Below are 18,160 nucleotides of genomic sequence, written 5' to 3'. Positions count from 1 at the left end.
ATTTGTTTTATCTCTCTCATGAAATTGCTTGAGGGAATCTTTGCATTAAGTCATCTTTCAGCCTTAAAAATTGAGACAGTTGAACACTTGTTAGGAACCACCTTCGTTGTCTAACGCACTATACATGCTTTCTTAATGCTTTCTTGGTGATTTCTGACACCCATATACAATGTTCTACAATCATTATGACAGTCCATGTTAATCTAGTCTATACGTTCAGGCAAAGGTATTGTGAGACCAGCTATAAGCATTTATAACAAAGCATGGCTGTTTAAATTCCTCCCTGCATCCATGACCATGACCACACAGGTCCTTCTTAAAATGCTTCCATTCGGCTAATACAATTTATTCAACTTCATAATGACTGACGTGTCATGATCTAACTTAATCAACACCATTCATGTAACTCAGAATATGAGACTATTCTATGTGGAGAAACGTCATCTGCTACAGGTAAGGCTTGTGTTTGACCATGAGCAAAATCCCACTCCGGTAAGGCCAGCAGAGGCCGTATAGCTACCGGCTGCACGCGGAAGAGCACCGGTTCAACCAACATCTCACCTCCCGCATGCAGGCCACATCTTGGAGTATTGCCGTGCACGTAGCGCGCGCCCTCTTTCTCGACTTCATCGCCTCACCTCCCTCGTGCCAAACCGATATATAACACGTTGTCAATTACCACGCTATTCACTATATTATTGTCGATATAGATTTTTAAACAGAAAGATCTATACAAACATCTAAGTCAATACAGGAAAATCAATAGCATTGAGTAAGACCTCCGCCCCCCACACACGTCACAGTCTATAGGCCTCTTGCTACCAGTTAAATATGAAATGTTAAACGTTGTGACTGATTAATTAAAAAAACATAGGCCTATCGATATAGTCATACAATATATTTATTATTACAATTAATATTACTACAATCAGTATTTTTATTATTATGATGATTATTATTATCATTATTATTCCTTCACCATTTTGGTTTCACTGCAGGCCAGGGATATGTGCTAGTTTCTAATTATGAGAAATGTGTCCTATTTCCAGCCTTCATCTCTATCTCCGAATACACGACAATACAACACGGTTTATTGTCCCTCTCCCTCCGCTCCACGTATGACAGATGACATCCGCAAGTCCAACGAGAGGAAGGAGGGATGTGGTTGAGGAGAGGATGGAGGGAAGGGGAGAGAAGCGACTAGTTGTCCTTCACGCACCCCCTTTTCGAACAGAGGTAGCCGCGCGCGCCCCGATCCTTCCTCCTCCCCATACTCCTTCCAGACAAAAGCAATTATTTCTTGTAGAATGTAGTGTGGTTGTGCGCGTCTGTGGGAGAGAGGGATAGAGGTAGGGTGTGTGAGATTGAAGGAGGGGAAAATAAGATGGTGTTGGAGGGGATGGGAGGATGAGAGGGGCCCTAACACCTCCAGCATCCCGCATCCTCTCCTCCACTCCTCCAGTCCAACTCTTCTCTTTCCTTTATCTGGAAATGTCATCGGATGTCATCTGTCATATGTGGAGCTGACATCCAACCAAATAAACCCTGTGTCCTACCCAAGCTGTACCCCAAATACCCACTCCCACATGCACCTTACTAAAACATTTATCTAGTTTTATAAACATGGGATTACATTTGGGCACTTGCTTTTTCAGTAATTACCTGCAAACAAACTTTTGCAAGACAAATTATACAAACGCAAGTAGCCAGCCAGCCAGCCAGCCAGCCAGCCAGCCAGACAGACAGACACTTATTTCATACTTTGCAACACATCTAAGAACTGTACTGTGTATTGTTCTTGCCATGGCAAACAGTAGTCGAGCCTCAGGGCTATACCCAACCATACTATACACCTGGTCCAAATACAAAGCTCCTCTCTCTGCAAGTCTTTGTGCCTCCCCTCTCTCTCTATGTGATAATGCCTAGGCAGGGAGCCTGCAGGGGGGCTGCTCCAGACTTCCCCTCCCCAGTGGCCTCCATGGACCCCTGGAGCCCAGAGAGAATACCCCTGGGGGGCTTCACCACGCCTGGGGGGCCTCACCATCCAATAACCCCTGCTGCTCTGGACCATTCTCACCAGGGGCCCGGACGGCCTGGGACAGATTGTCCACTGATGGGACTGGTACTTCGTCAAACAGAGACAATAGAGAGGCTCTTCTCATCCCCTTTTTTAATGTAGAAGGAAAGGGGGATACCTAGTTAGTTGTACAACTGAATGCCTTCAACTGAAACGTGTCTTCTGCATTTAACCCAACTCCTCTGAATCAGAGAGGTGCAGGGGGCTGCCTTAATCAACATCAACGGCATAACAACAGATTTGTACCTTGTCAGCTCGGGGATTCAATCCAGCAACCTTTCGGTTACAGGCCCAACACTCCTACCCACCAGGCTACCTCTGAGATAGAGATGGAATGGAGTCATTGTCACTTATTATTCTGTACTGTTATGTTATTGCATGGTACTGTATAGTAATGGCTATATGGATGCCAATTTCAATATTGGGGATTACATTATTATTGGCCCCATTGTGGTAAAAACAGGATCTCAGATATTTTTGATTTCATTACAATTGTATGACAATGTTATTACAAATACATAGATTTGATTGCTTAATTTGTGCAAAAATCGTACCTTTTCTCTCCATTTAAATAGGCAGTAATGGATAGAAATAAAACGCCCAGGCTGATTACAAGGTTGTTGATTTTTAATAAATGTTGCATACTTTAGTGTGTGATAACATGTTCTGATTAACGGTTAGTTCATTACATTTACGTCATTTAGCAGACGCTCTTATCCAGAGCGACTTACAGTAGTGAATACATACATTTCATACCTTTTTTTCTTTTCCCTCGTACTGGCCCCCCCGTGGGAATCGAACCCACAACCCTGGCGTTGCAAACACCATTGCAAACACCATGCTCTACCAACTGAGCCACAGGGAGTTCATCTGCCATTTTCTCTGTAGAACGATATATTGCTATTTATAATCGGGATTTTGATTTACTAAAAATAAATGAGATGTTTTTAACAATAAATCAAAGCGTCATCTATGCATTCAGGAAAAACAACATCCAACAAAACTGACAGCAAATTCTATCAATCACCAATGACATTCATATAAGGCAGAATGTTCCTAAAAATGTCATAATGGTATATCCTTCTTGAAATATCAGTGTATTTAATCCTATTAACTTAGACGTAATGGTTACACATTCAGCACATATAGTCTGGTCACCCTGCTCCATCTGTCCTTCAGTCTAGTATATTACTGGCCTCGAAGTAATAGGATGTCATTTTCATCTTCAAAGAAAGCAAGAAAAAACACTATGGCAATTACGGCAGAAATAAGGAACAGGAAGCTGGGTGGTTAGAACCCATAAGTCTTCCAAAAGAAGTGTGTATCTACGTACGAGCTGTGTGTGAGTGTGTACTGCATGTGTGCATGATGTGTGTGTGTTTGACTATGTATTTGTCTGTGTCTACTGTCCATGTGCATGCCATGTCATGGTTATTGTTAAATGGTGATGTCACACTGACAAATGAGCTGGTTGAATTCAATTCTCACTCATCAATAACACCCATGTCCCCAAATCAATATCAGGCAACAGTTGTGTTACTGTCGCCATCAGAGTGGTAACAAGACCACATTACAATGAACACTACTCTCTCAGTGTGAGATTCCCAGACTTCCCCCTCCCTACACCTCTGATGAATATAACAGGAAACCTGTTCGATCACCATGCACTGCAAAATCATTCTGTCTATGGATACGGAGAACATCAACACGCCAGAAGATATACCCATTGGACTTGGGGGCTGCTGGGAGATTCCCTCATATTTAGATTTTTATTCTGCTTTACCACTAAAATTATAATAAACACTGAGAACTAAAATATTGTTGTTATTGTTATGCATATTATTAATAATAATAATAACAGAGAGAAGATGCAAAATTCACACAAATCCATATGCTGACCTGATGTATAGATTTATCAAGATAATATGGACATGATGGATGGTGTTATGTTGTGTGTGTAGGTGGGGTCCATGTGCTGATCTACAGTATCTAGTGTTAGTGTACTATGCAGAACTGAAGACACAAAGCAAACACTGGGGAAGACATCATGTGTGAACATACAGCAGACTTACATACTCCATGTAGACACACACACACACACACACACACACACACACACACACCCACCCACGCACGTACGCACGCACGCACGCACGCACGCACGCACACACACACACACACACACACACACACACACACACACACAATCACACACAAACACCCACACACACACACACACACACACACACACACACACACACACACAAGCATGAAAGTACACACACACACAAGCATGAAAGTACACACACACACACACACACACACACACACACACACACTCAAACACACACACACACACACAGACTCAAGCATGAAAGTGTACACACACACACACACTCCTGATCCCCATCTCTGTCCCCCCTCCTCCCTCTATAGAGAATAAGCAGCCAGTCCATCTTAAGACCTTGTTCTTCCTGTATTCCTTGTCTTTTTTTATTAGTTTTTATTAACTTTGCCTCCCTCTCTGTCAGCACTTTCAATAATCAATGCTGATATATTGCCAATATCCAGCCAAGTCCCCAGTGTCATCTTTCACTGAGGCTGCGTTATTGGGGAGATTGGCCCAATAATAATGATTTTTATTACGGATATTTATTATCTGGATCTTGGCGGTACTGAGGGCCACACCCTGCTGCTGACTTACATACTCACACTCTCCTCTCTGACTCCACACACTCTCCTCTCTGACTCCACACACTCTCTCCTCTCTGACTCCACACACTCTCCTCTCTGACTCCACACACTCTCTCTCCTCTGACTCCACACACTCTCTCCTCTCTGACTCCACACACTCTCCTCTCTGACTCCACACACTCTCTCTCCTCTGACTCCACACACTCTCTCCTCTCTGACTCTACACACTCTCTCCTCTCAGACTCCATACACAATCTCTCCTCTCTGACTCTACACACACTCTCTCCTCAGACTCCACACACTCTCTCCTCTCTGACTCTACACACACTCTCCTCTCAGACTCCATACACACACTCTCCTCTCAGACTCTACACACACTCTCTCCTCTGACTCCACACACACTCTCCTCTCAGACTCCATACACACTCTCCTCTCAGACTCCATACACACACTCTCCTCTCAGACTCCACACACACTCTCATCTCTGACTCCACACACACTCTCCTCTCAGACTCCATACACACTCTCCTCTCTGACTCCACACACACTCTCCTCTCAGACTCCATACACACACTCTCCTCTCAGACTCCACACACACTCTCCTCTCTGACTCCACACACACTCTCCTCTCAGACTCCATACACACACTCTCCTCTCAGACTCCACACACACTCTCCTCTCTGACTTCACACACACTCTCCTCTCAGACTCCATACACACACTCCCCTCTCAGACTCCACACACACTCTCCTCTCAGACTCCATACACACTCTCCTCTCTGACTCCACACACACTGTCCTCTCTGACTCCACACACACTCTCCTCTCTGACTCCACACACACTCTCCTCTCAGACTCCATACACACTCTTCTCTCTGACTCCACACACACTCTCCTCTCAGACTCCATACACACTCTCCTCTCTGACTCCACACACACTCTCCTCTCTGACTCCACACACACTCTCCTCTCTGACTCCACACACACTCTCCTCTCAGACTCCATACACACTCTTCTCTCTGACTCCACACACACTCTCCTCTCAGACTCCACACACACTCTCCTCTCAGACTCCATACACACTCTCCTTTCTGACTCCACACACACACTCTCCTCTCAGACTCCACACACACTCTCCTCTCAGACTCCACACACACTCTCCTCTCAGACTCCATACACACTCTCCTCTCAGACTCCACAAACACTCTCCTCTCAGACTCCATACACACACTCTCCTCTCAGACTCCACACACACTCTCCTCTCAGACTCCACACACACTCTCCTCTCAGACTCCATACACACACTCTCCTCTCAGACTCCACACACACTCTCCTCTCAGACTCCATACAGACTCTCCTTTCTGACTCCACACACACTCTCCTCTCAGACTCCACACACACTCTCCTCTCAGACTCCATACACACACTCTCCTCTCTGACTCCACACACACACTCTCCTCTCAGACTCCACACACACTCTCCTCTCTGACTCCACACACACTCTCCTCTCAGACTCCATACACACACTCTACTCTCAGACTCCACACACACTCTCCTCTCAGACTCCACACACACTCTCCTCTCAGACTCCATACACACTCTCCTCTCTGACTCCACACACACTCTCCTCTCTGACTCCACACACACTCTCCTCTCTGACTCCACACACACTCTCCTCTCTGACTCCACACACACTCTCCTCTCAGACTCCACACACACTCTCCTCTCTGACTCCATACACACTCTCCTCTCAGACTCCATACACACTCTGCTCTCTGACTCCACACACACTCTCCTCTCAGACTCCATACACTCTCTCCTCTCTGACTCCACACACACTCTTCTCTAAGACTCCATACACACACTCTCCTCTCAGACTCCATACACACTCTCCTCTCTGACTCCACACACACTCTCCTCTCTGACTCCACACACACTCTCCTCTCTGACTCCACACACACTCTCCTCTCTGACTCCACACACACTCTCCTCTCTGACTCCACACACACTCTCCTCTCTGACTCCACACACACTCTGCTCTCAGACTCCACACACACTCTCCTCTCTGACTCCATACACTCTCTCCTCTCAGACTCCACACACACTCTTCTCTCAGACTCCATACACACGCTCTCCTCTCAGACTCCATACACACTCTCCTCTCTGACTCCACACACACTCTCCTCTCAGACTCCACACACACTATCCTCTCAGACTCCATACACACACTCTCCTCTCAGACTCCATACACACTCTCCTCTCTGACTCCACACACACTCTCCTCTCAGACTCCACACACACTCTCCTCTCAGACTCCACACACACTCTCCTCTCAGACTCCATACACACTCTCCTCTCAGACTCCATACACACTCTCCTCTCAGACTCCATACACACTCTCCTCTCAGACTCCATACACACACTCTCCTCTGAGACTCCATACACACTCTCCTCTCAGACTCCATACACACTCTCCTCTCTGACTCCATACACACACTCTCCTCTCTGACTCCACACACACTCTCCTCTCAGACTCCACACACACTCTCCTCTCTGACTCCATACACACTCTCCTCTCAGACTCCATACACACTCTCCTCTCTGACTCCACACACACTCTCCTCTCTGACTCCACACACACTCTCAGACTCCATACACACACTCTCCTCTCAGACTCCACACACTCTCTCCTCTCAGACTCCACACACTCTCCTCTCAGACTCCATACACACACTCTCCTCTCTGACTCCACACACACACTCTCCTCTCAGACTCCACACACACTCTCCTCTCTGACTCCACACACACTCTCCTCTCAGACTCCATACACACACTCTCCTCTCAGACTCCACACACACTCTCCTCTCAGACTCCACACACACTCTCCTCTCAGACTCCATACACACTCTCCTCTCTGACTCCACACACACTCTCCTCTCTGACTCCACACACACTCTCCTCTCTGACTCCACACACACTCTCCTCTCAGACTCCACACACACTCTCCTCTCTGACTCCATACACACTCTCCTCTCAGACTCCATACACACTCTGCTCTCTGACTCCACACACACTCTCCTCTCAGACTCCATACACTCTCTCCTCTCTGACTCCATACACACACTCTCCTCTCTGACTCCACACACACTCTTCTCTCAGACTCCATACACACACTCTCCTCTCAGACTCCATACACACTCTCCTCTCTGACTCCATACACACTCTCCTCTCAGACTCCACACACTCTCTCCTCTCAGACTCCATACACACTCTCCTCTCAGACTCCATACACACTCTCCTCTCTGACTCCATACACACACTCTCCTCTCTGACTCCACACACACTCTCCTCTCTGACTCCACACACACTCTCCTCTCAGACTCCACACACACTCTCCTCTCTGACTCCATACACACTCTCCTCTCAGACTCCATACACACTCTCCTCTCTGACTCCACACACACTCTCCTCTCTGACTCCACACACACTCTCAGACTCCATACACACACTCTCCTCTCAGACTCCACACACTCTCTCCTCTCAGACTCCACACACACTCTCCTCTCAGACTCCATACACACACTCTCCTCTCTGACTCCACACACACACTCTCCTCTCAGACTCCACACACACTCTCCTCTCTGACTCCACACACACTCTCCTCTCAGACTCCATACACACACTCTCCTCTCAGACTCCACACACACTCTCCTCTCAGACTCCACACACACTCTCCTCTCAGACTCCATACACACTCTCCTCTCTGACTCCACACACACTCTCCTCTCTGACTCCACACACACTCTCCTCTCTGACTCCACACACACTCTCCTCTCAGACTCCACACACACTCTCCTCTCTGACTCCATACACACTCTCCTCTCAGACTCCATACACACTCTGCTCTCTGACTCCACACACACTCTCCTCTCAGACTCCATACACTCTCTCCTCTCTGACTCCATACACACATTCTCCTCTCTGACTCCACACACACTCTCCTCTCAGACTCCATACACACTCTCCTCTCTGACTCCATACACACTCTCCTCTCAGACTCCACACACTCTCTCCTCTCAGACTCCATACACACTCTCCTCTCAGACTCCATACACACTCTCCTCTCAGACTCCATACACACTCTGCTCTCTGACTCCACACACACTCTCCTCTCAGACTCCATACACTCTCTCCTCTCTGACTCCATACACACATTCTCCTCTCTGACTCCATACACACACTCTCCTCTCAGACTCCATACACACTCTCCTCTCTGACTCCATACACACTCTCCTCTCAGACTCCACACACTCTCTCCTCTCAGACTCCATACACACTCTCCTCTCAGACTCCATACACACTCTCCTCTCTGACTCCATACACACACTCTCCTCTCTGACTCCACGCACACTCTCCTCTCTGACTCCACACACACTCTCCTCTCAGACTCCATACACACTCTCCTCTCAGACTCCATACACACACTCTCCTCTCTGACTCCATACACACTCTCCTCTCAGACTCCACACACTCTCTCCTCTCAGACTCCATACACACTCTCCTCTCAGACTCCATACACACTCTCCTCTCTGACTCCATACACACACTCTCCTCTCTGACTCCACACACACTCTCCTCTCTGACTCCACACACACTCTCCTCTCAGACTCCATACACACTCTCCTCTCAGACTCCATACACACACTCTCCTCTCAGACTCCACACACACTCTCCTCTCAGACTCCACACACTCTCCTCTCAGACTCCATACACACACTCTCCTCTCTGACTCCACACACACTCTCCTCTCAGACTCCATACACACTCTCCTCTCAGACTCCATACACACACTCTCCTCTCTGACTCCACACACACTCTCCTCTCATACTCCATACACACTCTCCTCTCTGACTCCATACACACACTCTCCTCTCTGACTCCACACACACTCTCCTCTCTGACTCCACACACACTCTCCTCTCAGACTCCATACACACTCTCCTCTCAGACTCCATACACACACTCTCCTCTCAGACTCCACACACACTCTCCTCTCAGACTCCACACACACTCTCCTCTCAGACTCCATACACACACTCTCCTCTCTGACTCCACACACACTCTCCTCTCAGACTCCATACACACTCTCCTCTCAGACTCCATACACACACTCTCCTCTCAGACTCCACACACACTCTCCTCTCAGACTCCATACACACTCTCCTCTCAGACTCCACACACACTCTCCTCTCAGACTCCATACACACTCTCCTCTCAGACTCCATACACACTCTCCTCTCAGACTCCATACACACTCTCCTCTCTGGGGCAAAGTTAGACAGAGAAGGCAGGGAGATATTAGTAGTTCACTAGCTGTATCTATCCTAACCATATACAGTGGCATTTTACTATAACACTTCTATATTGGCCTATTTGGGAGCAGCAGTTGGTCTGTGTAGTTGGTCCTGGTAGCGATACACATTTGAACAACTAAAGGAAAGACAGAGAGAGGAGCGGTGTACACTGGGACCTGGTCTGAGGACTGTACATCTTGCCCAATTTGTCTCCCCCCTCCCCATACCTTAGGTCGCCCAACCTCAAATCTCCAGTCCAAGGCCCCCAAAGCACCCCCCCCCCCCCCACCCCCAAACCCCCCTGGCCTGCTTGGCCCCCTGACGTTAATCCAGCCCAGCCCAGCGCCCCTCATCCTTTCAGTTATTGATTTCCTCTCCAGCGCCATGGTTACATGTCGCACCACGTCATTGGTCCAGGCTGCTGCTCCAGCCAGCCCCCCCCTAACCTAACCTATCCACACAGGAACCAGGGAATGGGAGAGAGAAGGGGGAGAGGGAGGAGGAGGAGATGGGAGAGGAGAGGGCAGTGTCGTTGGACAAAATCGAGAGGGGGAGAGAGGGGAAAAAAAGAGAGAGATGGGGGAAGAGAGGACACAAAATGGGTGAGAGACGAGGGGAAGAGAGGACACAAAATGGGTGAGAGACGAGGGGAAGAGAGGACACAAAATGGGTGAGAGACGAGGGGAAGAGAGGAGAGAGAAGGGGGAAGAGAGGAGGAGAGAGGGGGAGCCATAATAAACACTGCAGTATTTCAGCAAAGCAACCAGCGTTTTACAGGGATAGAAACAATCAGAAGCAACGAAATAAAAAATCTGCCCGGGGTGTTGCAGGACAAATTGTGGAAATGATCAGAATGCGACACTAGAGTTCAGGGCGACAGATTTGTCTTGGGAAATGTATAACTGTTTGTCTTGCAGTTGTATACACATAATTATAAACTGGCTGGTTTGAGCCCTGAATGCTGATTGGCTGAAAGACATGGTATATGAGACCATATACCACGGGAATGACAAAACATTTATTTTTACTGTTCTAATTATATTTGTAACCAGTTTATAATAGCAATAAGGCATCTCTGGAGTTTGTGGTATATGGCCAACATACCACGGCTAAGGGCTGTGTCCAGGAACTCTGCTTTGCGTCGTGCATAAGAACAGCCCTTAGCCGTGGTATATCGGCCATATACTACAAACCCCAGAGATGCCTTATTACTTAACTACACCGAATGAAAACGTATTGTGCTGCATGTAAGTGCATATATGCAAAGACAGGGATATTACTATGAGCGTCTTTATTAGTGTGTTTGTGTTTTGAGACTGTTTAAATGTGTGTGTGTGTGTGTGTGTGTGTGTGTGTGTGGTGTGTGTGTGTGTGTGTGTGTGTGTGTGTGTGTGTGTGTGTGTGTGTGTGTGTGTGTGTGTGTGTGTGTGTGTGTGTGTGTGTGTGTGTGTGTGTGTGTGTGTGTGGAAGAGCGGTCAGGTAGAGTGACCATTGGGTAGTTCTCTAGTCTCATCCTCTGTGTGTGTGTGTTGTAATCTTGGCAGCAGAGCAAACAGAAGTCCTGTCACCATCACCACAATGTAAAAAGCAGCTACAGCATTCTACACACCTCTGATGATATAAATACAGACTGACTCCATGCCATAAAGACAGACTGACTCCACAAAGACAGACTGACTCCATGCCATCAAGACAGACTGACTCCATGCCATATAGACAGACTGACTCCATGCCATAAAGACAGACTGACTCCATGCCATATAGACAGACTGACTCCATGCCATAAAGACAGACTGACTCCACAAAGACAGACTGACTCCATGCCATCAAGACAGACTGACTCCATGCCATATAGACAGACTGACTCCATGCCATATAGACAAACTGACTCCATGCCATAAAGACAGACTGACTCCATGCCATCAAGACAGACTGACTCCATGCCATATAGACAGACTGACTCCATGCCACAAAGACAGACTGACTCCATAAAGACAGACTGACTCCATGTCATAAAGACAGACTGACTCCATAAAGACAGACTGACTCCATGCCATATAGACAGACTGACTCCATGTCATAAAGACAGACTGACTCCATAAAGACAGACTGACTCCATGCCATATAGACAGACTGACTCCACGAAGACAGACTGACTCCATGCCATCAAGACAGACTGACTCCATGCAATATAGACAGTCTGACTCCACAAAGACAGACTGACTCCACAAAGACAGACTGACTCCATGCCATATAGACAGACTGACTCCATAAAGACAGACTGACTCCACAAAGACAGACTGACTCCATGCCATATAGACAGACTGACTCCATAAAGACAGACTGACTCCATGTCATAAAGACAGACTGACTCCATGCCATAAAGACAGACTGACTCCATAAAGACAGACTGACTCCATGCCATATAGACAGACTGACTCCATGTCATAAAGACAGACTGACTCCATAAAGACAGACTGACTCCATGCCATATAGACAGACTGACTCCACAAAGACAGACTGACTCCATGCCATCAAGACAGACTGACTCCATGCCATATAGACAGACTGACTCCATGCCATATAGACAGACTGACTCCATGCCATATAGACAGACTGACTCCACAAAGACAGACTGACTCCATGCCATCAAGACAGACTGACTCCATGCCATATAGACAGACTGACTCCATGCCACAAAGACAGACTGACTCCATGCCATCAAGACAGACTGACTCCATGCCATAAAGACAGACTGACTCCATGCCATATAGACAGACTGACTCCATGCCATATAGACAGACTGACTCCATGTCATAAAGACAGGCTGACTCCATAAAGACAGACTGACTCCATGCCATATAGACAGACTGACTCCACAAAGACAGACTGACTCCATGCCATCAAGACAGACTGACTCCATGCCATAAAGACAGACTGACTCCATGCCATAATGACAGACTGACTCCATGCCATATAGACAGACTGACTCCATGCCACAAAGACAGACTGACTCCATGCCATCAAGACAGACTGACTCCATGCCATAAAGACAGACTGACTCCATAAAGACAGACTGACTCCATGCCATCAAGACAGACTGACTCCATGCCACAAAGACAGACTGACTCCATGCCATAAAGACAGACCGACTCGATGCCATCAAGACAGACTGACTCCATGCCATATAGACAGACTGACTCCATGCCATATAGACAGACTGACTCCATGTCATAAAGACAGGCTGACTCCATAAAGACAGACTGACTCCATGCCATATAGACAGACTGACTCCACAAAGACAGACTGACTCCATGCCATCAAGACAGACTGACTCCATGCCATAAAGACAGACTGACTCCATGCCATAATGACAGACTGACTTCATGCCATATAGACAGACTGACTCCATGCCATATAGACAGACTGACTCCATATAGACAGACTGACTCCATGCCATATAGACAGACTGACTCCATGCCATATAGACAGACTGACTCCATGCCATAAAGACAGACTGACTCCATATAGACAGACTGACTCCATGCCATAAAGACAGACTGACTCCATGCCATAAAGACAGACTGACTCCATGCCATCAAGACAGACTGCTTCCAAACCATACATGTTTTTCAGGTCCATGCAGGACAGACTTCACCATGTGAAAAGCAGCAGATTACTTTAGAAAAAGGTTACCACAATTTTGATCAAGTACTGTAACTGTAGCTAAATAAAGAAACACTATCAACTGAAGGATTTGAGCCCAGGGCCAAAAGCCAAGAAAATGTCACACACGCATGCACACACACGCATGCACATGCACGCAGACACACACACACACACACGGCTAATTAGTGGCACCACCTTCACTAACAATGACACAGTAATATCCATGTAATGTAATCCATCCATCCATCCATCCATCATATAGTTGTGCCCACCAATGAAATGTCGGTCTCTAGGTTAAATGGAATCTCTCTCATTCTCTCTCGTTTCCCAGTTCATCCTCACATTCTCTCTCTCTGTTTCTCTCACTTTTAATGCACTGTAGTGTCTCTGGCCAGTGTGTTTACCTAACCCTCTCTCTCTTCCCCTCTCTCCTCTCTTCTTCACTCCCTCGTTTCCTCTGCGAGCAGCCAGGCTGTGTGTGAGTGAGTGTGTGGGAGATTTAGAGCGGGGATCAATAAGAAATGTAAAAATCAATGCACTTAGTGCCAGGAAATCAATGGGACTAATCGGGATGCCAATCAGCACAGTCAAAACAATTAGGGGGAAGAAAAATGTTTAACAACCTCCTCTCTCTTGCTTACACACAGAGGCAGGAAGAGAGGGATGGAGGGAGGGGGATATCAGAGGCAGACAGAGAGGGATGAGATGAAGTGAAAGATGGGAAGGAAAGGATCAGGAGGGAGAGCCCCAAGCTTAGTCGGGGGAAGAGAGGGATAGGTGGAGCGAGGCTGGGAGGAGTGAGGGATGGGAATAAACAGAAGTCAACAGGGAACAGATGAGGTGGTCACACCAAAGACAACTGGGTTCTGGCATGCATCAAGTATCAGTCTTTTACGATGAATTCATGATAAATGTATCTTCTTGGCTTTTTCTAATTCTCGTGTAATTCTAGAGGAAACCAAACAATAAAAATATGATGATAAAATCTGATGCTTTTATCCAAAGCAAATATCCAGAATACTGTATGTGGCCAATGTCAGACACAAACCCACAACTGTGGTGTAGTGAGAACCAAGCACAGGGCTCTACAGTGACATCAATGGGATGATTCTCTTATCAAATGGTTTGATTCCTAAATCAGATCACAACCTGATCCCCCAAGTCATCAACTACAGTCAGAGTGGAGGAAGGCAACAACACACATGACTGGTTGGATTCTGACATACAGACAAATCTGACCTTCATTCTGTTGAGTCAATCTTCCAGGAAATCCAGAAATTCCCGCTGTCTTTAATCCAACACAACAACACACTGAACCCCATGACACAATCCATCAACAACACCTGACTCACCTCCAAAAACAACCAACTCTTTACAAATCTGGAAGATCCAACCAAGAATATCTACCTCACTGAACCGTCCAATCAGATTGAGTGTTTTTCAGGCCAGACGTCCAATAAGGAGGCAGGAATTGAGCGAGGAGACGTTGATGGGGGGGTGGGGGGTAATTTGGGGTCAATCAATAGAGCTGGCCTCCCTCTATCTTGTGGCTGCTCACCGTGCTAAAATCAATAGGGAAGCCAATAGTTCCCAGGCTGGGTCTAGATTAGTGAACACAGAACTAATCAGGCAGTCTGTGAAACTGACACCGCGGCTATTAACCTATTGATACGCCAGGAGACGCGAGTTGAAAATACACGGATGTGCCAACACTGACACACACATTCCACCACAGATTGACATTCTGTCAGACTCTGATTCCCTGTAAGAGAACTTCATACTATAGTTTAGTTTAAAGTGGCACTCCAGTCTCCTTTTCAGCTCATTTAACACCTGATCTACTTAACAAAAGGCACATCTCAATAGGTGGTCCAGGTAAGTCATGACATGGTACAAGTGGGGGGGGGGGGGGGGGGGGGGGCTTTCCTCTCTTGTTCTCTATTGTTCCTCTATTATTCCTCAAGAAAGGAGGGAGGCCGATGACATCAGAGGGCTTCATCAGACAAACTCCTTGAATGGCCTAATCCATAAAGTTACCACTTTCTTTGCTCAACACTATTTTTCACCCCTGGGTGTGTGTACATCAGTAGTTACACGTGAGATAGTGTCTTTCAACAAGAAAGGTTCCAAAAAAGCTGGAGTGCATCTTTAATACAGGTCCCATGAGGCTCAGTTGCTAGAGCATGGTGTTTGCAACACCAGTGTAGTGGGTTTGATTCCCACGGGGGACCAGTATGGGGGGGAAGTAAGAAAATGTATGTACTCACTACTGCATGTCGTTCTGGATAAGAACGTCAGCTAAATGACTGAGATGTTAAAGTAAATCTAATGTATGTCTCCAACCACCCCACAGCTGTGCTCTGTATTCAGGCCTCATTGTCTCTCTAGTCAGAGACAGGATAGCATGGATGTTACCTTTGGAGCTAGACTGCAGGGTCAGGGAGGGGACTCAAAATGGCTGTGAGTAGATGGCAGTTTCACTATAATGCAGATGTCTCTGATTGGTGCACTGGCCTGCATTAAGGGGAGTGAGTGTGGAGTGTAAATGTCTTCTCATAACATAACATAGATATCCATGGGTTACAGTTCTATGGTGGTAACTTTACCAATGGGAATTCACACAGACTACTTTTACCACTGAAATAAATATTTAGACATGAATTATGTAATTGCCATTGACCATCATACCACATAGACCTATATTTTAATCGAACTGATAGAAATGATGGTCATGACATACAAATTGCTCTGCAAAACTGGAAAATAGCATGTTTCAAATGTGTTACTACTGTGTTATTCAGTCTTCAGACAAAACTAGCCAGAGTCTTCTCAAGAAGCAAAACATTATGTACCACTACCTCTTTAGGGCTGCACCACACAAGGATCATTTGTCAAAAAGAACAGCCGGACTAGCTTTCATCCTTTACTTTTGAAAGCCCTCTTGTTTTTATAGATTGCCTCTCCTTCCTCTGTTCCTCTTCCTCTCCTTCCTCTCCTCCCTCTCTCTTTCTCTCTTTCTCTCCTCTCTGTCATGTTTTAGTTTTCATATGTTGCTTTTGTTCTCTTCCTCATTTTCCCCTTGTGTAAAAAATGAAAGGCTGAAAATAGGATGAGTTATAACAAACACAGCAGCTAGCCGCAGTACATCAGTGAGATCGCTCTGACAGACAGTTACAGGCTACTGCAAACAGTACAGCCCTAAATCATACTCATATACATGATATTTAAAAATCTCAATATTGAGGTGCATGATATTTAAAAATCTCAATATTGAGGTGCATGATATTTAAAAATCTCAATATTGAGGTGCATGATATTTAAAAATCTCAATATTGAGGTGCATGATATTTAAAAAGCTCAATCATATTCATATGCATGGTATTCAAAAGGCCAGCGATCTCCAGATAAACAGGGTTCATTTATGAATTAGTTTCAAGCTACTGCATGATATACATCATACAAGTCATATCTTCAAAGCTAAGTAGGATGCATGCATGTTTGGAAATAGATTTTCTACAGATCCGTCAAATCACATTGATATTCATGATGAAGACAAACATAAATCATATTAAAACATGATGTCTCCAAAATGCAATAGGATCCGGTCATGTGTTTGGAATTTGATAATCATCCATAAACATTGCTCTGTGACAGCTCAGGCAAAGCACTCAACAGAACTCTCTCTCTCTTTCTTTCCGACATCCTTTTCACCAATCCCTTTTCACATGTTTAACACACAGGGATAATGAAAGTGAGAGGCGTATGAATTGAACTGGATTTATTTTCCAGTCAGATTTACTTCCATGCTGTTGTCTATCCAGCATTGGTCCATCATGGACAGCATGCAGCCAGGGCATAGCAAACATGATTCTGCTTTACAGCCTAATCATAACCCTTCCCTCTACGCTGCCATGGCTATGATGGGGAAGGAGACGTCAGGGAAAAGGGAAGAAGGAGAGAGAAAGGCAGGGGAGAGAGGGAGAGGGAGAAAGGGTGGGGAGGCAGAGAAATGGAGAGAAAGAGAGATGGAAAAAGGGCCTGCTGAGAGGAAGGGTAGAGTAGTCTAGATGCATTGGTTCCATATAACAGACCTATTTCATTCTGACAGACACATGTTGCCATTATAAGGAAACGGAATCCAAATTTCTCGCTTTAGGTCCAATATCTGCACCATACAAAGTAGGAGGATATGGGGAAATGATCCAGACTCAGTATTTGACTCTCTCATCCCGCTCAGAGATATTTTCCCCTTAAGCGTCTTTCTCCGAAGCTCTTTCGTCTCGAGTCTTTCATTGCTTGCTTTACACAATGAAATGCTGCACTATTGAAACCATTGAAAGATTTTAAAAACAACATTCCATTTGATT

General features: G+C 46.2%; 1 protein-coding gene across 1 annotated transcript in view; it reads right to left on the bottom strand.

The window, feature by feature from the left end:
- LOC106576414 (POU domain, class 2, transcription factor 2) overlaps positions 1-18,160 on the bottom strand; it is a 101,695-nt gene that overhangs the window by 73,474 nt on the left and 10,061 nt on the right. The window lies entirely within an intron of this gene.

The sequence above is a fragment of the Salmo salar genome, chromosome 02 (assembly GCF_965601325.2).
Source record: "Salmo salar chromosome 02, fSalSal1, whole genome shotgun sequence".
Classification (NCBI taxonomy): Eukaryota; Metazoa; Chordata; class Actinopteri; order Salmoniformes; family Salmonidae; genus Salmo; species Salmo salar.
This window is presented reverse-complemented; position numbering and strand designations above follow the sequence as displayed.